General features: G+C 34.6%; 1 pseudogene; it reads right to left on the bottom strand.

Moving 5' to 3' along the window:
• Nucleotides 1–1,621: 1,621 nt before the first annotated feature.
• LOC103656555 lies at nt 1,622–2,696 on the bottom strand (annotated as a pseudogene).
• Between the last annotated feature and the right edge of the window lie 4,570 nt (nt 2,697–7,266).

The following is a 7,266-nucleotide window of genomic DNA, read 5'->3' as shown; positions in this document are numbered from 1 at the left end:
GAGCCCTGGTTTTTTGTTTGTTTTGTTTTTGTTTTTGTTTTTTTAACGGAAGCAACTATAAGTGCCATATCCTAGAGATACCAGGAGAGAGTCCAAAAGGATGGCCATTAGGCCTGGACGCTAGAAAGCCAGGAGAAAACTTACCAGTAGGAAAATTTACTTAGTAGTTTTATGCTCGTTTAAGAAAAATTAATGTACATTTTGTGGTCTTCTAATCTACATGCCATTTACTTCATGAACAAATTTAACTTTACTTTAGTTATAACTTTTCATTTAGAATTCCTTTTCGATTATCTTAGACTCCCATGTAAATTGATTGTTTGTTTTCTAGATTTCTTTTGAAATTCTGTTGTCATGATATACAAAAATTTATTGGTTAATTTAGCTACATATTGAATTTGGATATTCATATTATATTTAAGCAATTGAATATTTTTCATAATTTTAACAACTTCTTTAATTCCTCAATAGCAATTAACATTTTGACACTGAACTTATAATGTCATATCCTTTTAGAAAAGAACTTTTCCTCATAGTTAAAATATTATGTATTTTGTATAGTCTATGAATCTTTTACTTTTAAAATTTCAGCATTTTATATGAATGTGTGTGTCTGTGTATGTGTCTGTGTGTCTCTGTATTTACAAATAAATGCCGGTATCCTAGATATCAAATTCTACTTCCATATAAGACACATTTATTTGGCTATGTATTTATTTTTATTTTCTTTACTTTTCAATTATATCCTATTACTTTTTGCCAATGGTGCTTTTTTTTTTCTTTTTCAAGTTTTTATTTAAATTCCAATTAGTTAACATACAGTGTAACATTAGTTTCAGGTATAGAATTTAGTGATTCATCACTTACATATAACACCCAGTGCTTATCACAAGTGCCTTCCTTAATAGCCATGACCCATTTAACCCCTTCTCCTGCCCACCTCCCTCTGATGGTGCTTTTTAAAAAAAGGTATTAATACAGGATTATTAGTAAGCTAAGTACAATAAAAGATATTACTAATTAAAAATTTCTGCCTAGAGTAGTGCCTGGGTGGCTCAGTTGTTAAGCCTCCAACTCTTAATCTCAGTTCAGGTCTTGATCTCAAGGTCATGAGTTCAAACCTTGTGTTGGGTTCCACATTGCACATGGTGCCTACTTAACAATTTTTTTTGCTTAGAACTTGACCTGCCAAGACTAGGTACTCAATAAATTTGAAATTAATCAATTTAAATTCAGCAACATTTAGATTAGAAGATTAGAAGAGCACTTTAAGTGAATTATTTTTTACAAGTCCAAGAAAATATAAGCTATTTATTTCCTTGTTTGGTTGTCATTTGTTTCATGTTTTTGCATTTCAGTTTTGTTTGTGAGATTAGAAGTAAAATCAGGCTTACATTTAATAGAAAATTACTATCATGTCCTCTGATTGCGATTTTGGGTTTGTTTGCAGGGTGGGAGGTTAAAGGAGTGAACTCATGTGGTGAAGGGTATTCATTCTGGATGCAATAAATGTTTGAGAAAGTTAACATAAATAGAGATCAGATTAAAAAGAGACAAACAGATTTAGAGCTTAATGGTTTACGCTTAGCTTGTTATTTTATTTCTGGACTTGAGCATTCTCTTACTTTTTTGAGACCAATACAATTTTTTCGAAGGACTCACTGAAGGCTTGTCTCGTTTGTTTCTCAGAGTGTAAATGAATGGGTTCAACATGGGAGCTATGGGTGACATTAGCACTGCCACGCCCTTATTAATAGTCACTGATTCCTTTGCTAAAGGTTTGACATAGATGAAGTTACAACTTCCATAGGTGATGGAAACAACAGCCATGTGAGAGGAACAAGTAGAAAAGGCTCTTTTCCTTTGTTGGGCAGAGCGGAATTGTAGAATGGTCTTGATGATGTGAATGTAAGACAGAAGAACACACACGAGGGTCAGAATGAAGGTCAGCACAGTACAGACAATAACCAACTGCTCTAGGAGCCATGTGTCTGAGCATGAAATCTTCAAGATTGGTGATGTCAATATGACATTTGATTCACAGAATTTCAGATTTAGGGATAGAGTAAGTGGTGGGAATATGATCAACATGCCAGCCATCCAACAGCAGAGGACAAGCCTCTTGCAGACTCTGTTGTTCATGATGGTGACATAATGCAGTGGTTTGCAGATGGCCACATAGCAGTCATAGGACATTGCAGCCAAGAGAAAAGACTCTGTTATTCCAATGACGTCGATAAAAAACACTTGAATAACGCAAATATTATAAGTTGCTATGTTGTACAAATATCTAGGGATACATGCAGATGTAAATGAAACTTCTAATAAAGCAAAATTTTGTAGGAAAAAGTACATTGGTGTTTTAAGGTGAGATCAACTAAAGTGAGGGATATGATGGTTAGATTCCCAGTTATACTGAACATGTAAGTGAGAAGTAGAAATATAAAAATTGGAACCTGAAGTTGAGGGTCCTCTGTCAATCCCAATAAGATGAAGGTTGTTACTGTGTGGTTTTTCATCACTGACTACCGAATTTTATTCAATTTCACATAAAATGTAGAGATGTTTATTTGAATAGAGTGGTGTCAAAGCTAGATGGGAATGAACAAATGACTACCAGAGATAGCATGCATATGAACATGCAGTTTCTTCTATCAATTAGTGATCGATACTGCCAATACTCTGGCTACTCAATTGTTTATTTTATCTTATTCTTTTGGCAGTTTTGTGATTTTTAAACATATTTTAAAAAATTGTTCTACCATCTCATTTTCCTCTATTCCTTCACAGTTTTAATCTATACCCAAGAGTGGATTTTCTCATGTGATTAGATATGACCTATGTTGTGGTGTGTGATTCAACAAAATTATGATTTCTTCTTATATCTAACATTTCTTCTTTATTTCACAAGTGATTATCTCAACTTAATTTGTTTTATGTCTTTTCTTGAAGATTTGGTCATGATAAAATGTAAATATATCACAGCTGATCTGGGCTCCATCAGGCGCTGCTGACCCATCTGTGACTTGTATTTCGCATCATGCCACAATGACCAAGCATGTGTTTATGTTTTGTTTCGTGTTTTATCATGCAACTTCCACATTGTTGGATCCCGACTCTCCTTATGTTCCTCTGGTAGTATGTAATTTACACTCTGTGTCCACTGGATACATGATACAGAGAGTATTTTAATGCACAATTTATCTGCTACATATGAAGAAATGTTGGGACCAATGATACCCAGCTGGAAAAAAACCCACATATTTCAGTCTGTTTACTTAAGTATGGAAAGCACTGTATTACCTCATTATTATTAAGTTCAAAATCAAATTAAAACTACTAAAAATACTCTCCACACACCTGTCTTTACTCTCTCACTCTAAGCTGTAGTGGCAGCATCATGCTGATTAAGAGCACACCTTCTCTAGTGAGATCTCCATCACGCAATACCTGGCTTTCCTGCTCACGTCTGTATGACCTCAGGCAAGTTTTCCCACCTCTCAGGCCTTCAGTTTTTGAATCTATAAAATGGAGATAATAAGAGTATCTACCATATACAGCTAAAATGATTAGACAAGGTAATACATTTAGAATAAAATCTGATGCATAGTACATGTTCATATATGTCAGCTAGTATTATCTGGACTCTTACAGATAATTCATGTGACATGAACTCAAAACCACAAAATCGGAAGTGGGATTTATGCTCTGTTTAAGTGCTATCTTCTTTCTATTCCACATTTCTTATAAAAAGAGGAATAAATTATATTTACTGAGAATTTACCATGTGATAGGTCTTGTGGTAAGCAGTTTACATTGATAATCTGTCTTAAAAAAAATCTGCCTCCCCCGCATCTGTCTGTCTGTCCTTCCACACTCCGTCTTTCCTTCCCGGGCTCCAAACCTACCCCTGCATCTGTCTCTCTGTCTGTCGTTCCACACTCCGTCTTTCCTTCCCGGGCTCCAAACCTACCCCTGCATCTGTCTCTCTGTCTGTCCTTCCACACTCCGTCTTTCCTTCCCGGTCTCCAAAACTACCCCCGCATCTCTCTCTCTGTCTGTCCTTCCGCACTCCGTCTTTCCTTCCCGGTCTCCAAAACTACCCCCGCATCGCTCTCTCTGTCTGTCCTTCCACACTCCGTCTTTCCTTCCCGGTACAACGACTGACTTGTGATTTTCACTTGGAGCATCACTTCTGAGAAGTCTCCTAAACTCTGTGTATTGACTGGTCCTTATTTGTGCTCTCAAAACAAATAATTGTTACTTCTATCTTAGCACTTTCAGTGAGAAAGTAAGTTGTTGAAATCAGGGACTTTTGTCATTTTTACTGGAATAGCTCTAAAACTATCAATCCTAGACTTATAGTCAATGGTAAGACATTGTATAACAACATATATATCTTATTCATTTGATTGTACCTTCAAAACTATCTTCTGTCCTATTTGGGTTTCATCTTGAAACTGCTTCCTGGTGGTGGTTCAGTCAGTTAAGTGTCTGACTCTTGGTTTCAGCTCAGGTCTGATCTTGGGGTCGTCGGATCAAGCCCCACGTCAAGTCTGCTTCAGATTCTCTCTCTCCCTCTCCCTCTGCCCCTCCCCCCTGCTCTCTTTCTCTCTCAAATAAATAAATTTTTAAAAAGAGAAATTGTTTTGACACTAATTTTAATTATTAAAATTTTATATGTCCCGGTATTTAACATTAATCGTCTAGCCAGCATGAAAGGCAATAATAAAGAGGGCGATAGTTTCATGATATGCATGAATGGTATTACCCTTCCTGCTGGCTGAACTATTGACTGGCATCTCTGACTTGCTTTAGCTGTCAAACAGTTAAATAGTTATATTTTTCTTGGTAGTTGTTTTGCTTTCTTGAAGAATCTGTCAGTAAGATATTCAAACTGAAGGTCAAATAATTTACATATTTGAATAATAATTTTCACATGCTATTTATCTTAAAATATATTATAAATATTTTTACATTTCTATAATACAATATACTTAATTTAATTCCATTTAATTTTAATCCACTGTATTTGTGTAATTCCAGTTTTAAAATACCTCTTTATTTTTATAAATTCTTATTATTTCAAAAATTTACCTATATGGAAATAACTTTATGAATATACTAAAAATATTGATTTAATTTTCAACACCCTTTTGTGAATTTCTTTGTCTTATACAAATGTTCAAATGTCTGCAAAAAGCAGCTTTTTATGAACATTTATTTCATGATTTTATTATAATTCCTGTAAATGAAATCAAGGAAAAAAGATATTCATTTAGAACTTTTGTATACATTCACTAAGATATCATGTATAAACTTCCTTCCTATCATGGTTTCCTTCAACTCACTGTGCAACTTTAATTGTATCCATGTTGAAATTACTACAATGTACCATTTGGCCTTTTTTCAAGATTATTGACACATATTTTATAAAGGCCAGTGCCATTGGGTGTTAATTCACACAATTTACATGGTGAAATATGCATCAGTTCAGTTTACATTTAAAACTTTCATTCTTGTCTTCTGCAGAGAAAGATTTTTTCCCTCTTAAATTTCCATTTATGTCTCTTTAATGCATATTTTCTTATTTTAAAACTGAAGTTGAAGAACTCTGTAATTTTTCATTGGCTTAATAGTTGTTCTATAGTTTCTCCTCAGCTACCACACTTAGTGTTACTAACATACTCAAAAACTTTTTTAGTTTTGGACTAGTATCTCCAGGACTTGAATGTCTCTTTTATACATGAATAGAAGGCAACATGCTTTTCAACTTCCTGGCAAAAATCAATTAAGTTGTGTTTTGAATGGCTCTCATTTGTTCCATAAAATATTCAGTTTCTCCAGAGATGAAGGCAGGATCATCTCTCACTGTATGCCCAGATACTACAATTAAACCCTTAGGTTTACTGTCACCTTCATCAGACAGGAGAGATGACAATGATTTTTTTTGAAGAACTTCGACATTCTTAGGAACTAAAGGGGCACACCATAATAACTACAATAGGTAATTTTAATGAAGTGGAAAGATACTCTTTTCAGCCTGCCTAACTTCCTCAATCCGTTATTCCTCACTCCAGTGGCTCCTAGAGCTTTATGTGGTAACATGCTCTTTCCTGTACCCTCTAGTGTGGCCCTTGTTCCCAAACATTTTTCATTTATTCCATTCATTAATGCTGTTTTTAAGAGACAAGGTTTACGAATATAGTTTTCGTCTTTCTTTTATTTGTTTTTGTTTTTTGTTTTGTTTTTTAAAGATTTTATTTATTTATTTATTTATTTATTTATTTATTTATTTGACAGAGAGATACAGCCAGCGAGAGAGGGAACACAAGCAGGGGGAGTGGGAGAGGAAGAAGCAGGCTCCCAGCAGAGGAGCTCGATGTGTGGCTGGATCCCAGAACACCGGGATCACGCCCTCAGCCGAAGGCAGACGCTTAACAACTGCGCCACCCAGGCACCCCTAGTTTTCATCTTTCAAAGAGTTTTATATTTTAAAAAACTAGGATAACTAACTTTGTGAATATTACATAAGTTGTTGCATCAGTGATTTTAGTGTAGTATATCTCTTCTCTTTATAAAGAGAAAAATGAGTGTGTGGAAGAGATAACTTCTTACCACATATAACTCCACATTATCTTTATGTAAACTATAAAAAGCAGCATTCAAAAAATACCTCTCAGAAAGATCTGTGTGTCTTTATATAATAGTTCAAATATTATTTACATCTGATTTTGGTAAATCATGTCAAATTTGCTTTTCAGAGAAAAATTGACACGTAGATTTGCCAAAGAAGAAAGTAAATGAAATGACCTCTGTACTGACTCTTCTGAGAGTTAATTTTAGTTCAGTTGATTATGTAACAATGAAGCCTCAAAGCTAACTTGATGAAGAGAATCTTCTTAGCAAAGGTTTGTGTGGGATTTACTTGGTTCTCAGTTGATGACTGTACTTAACCCTGACTGATGCTCTGGGAGAGCCCAGAACTCCTTGCATTTTTCATCTTCAACACATTGAGACTTTCAGACCAAGAATTTTGGTCCTCTTTATGCCTAGGAAATATTTTCCAGCTCTCTCATGGTGGAAAGTAAAATATAGTTAAAATATTTCCCCCTTTTGTTTTGACTTCTCTGGAAAGGATAAGAGGCTTTTACACTATTAAGATTTATATTTGACTTATTTGCTAAACTTCAAACTAAATAATAAACAACTAAGTCCTTGGTGACCCAGGTTCGAACATCACTAATTAGCTTTTGTGATGAATCT

Source organism: Ursus maritimus, unplaced genomic scaffold, assembly GCF_017311325.1.
Source record: "Ursus maritimus isolate PB19 unplaced genomic scaffold, ASM1731132v1 scaffold_53, whole genome shotgun sequence".
NCBI lineage: Eukaryota > Metazoa > Chordata > Mammalia > Carnivora > Ursidae > Ursus > Ursus maritimus.
Note: the sequence above shows the minus strand (reverse complement) of the source record. Positions and strands in the feature narration are given on the sequence as shown.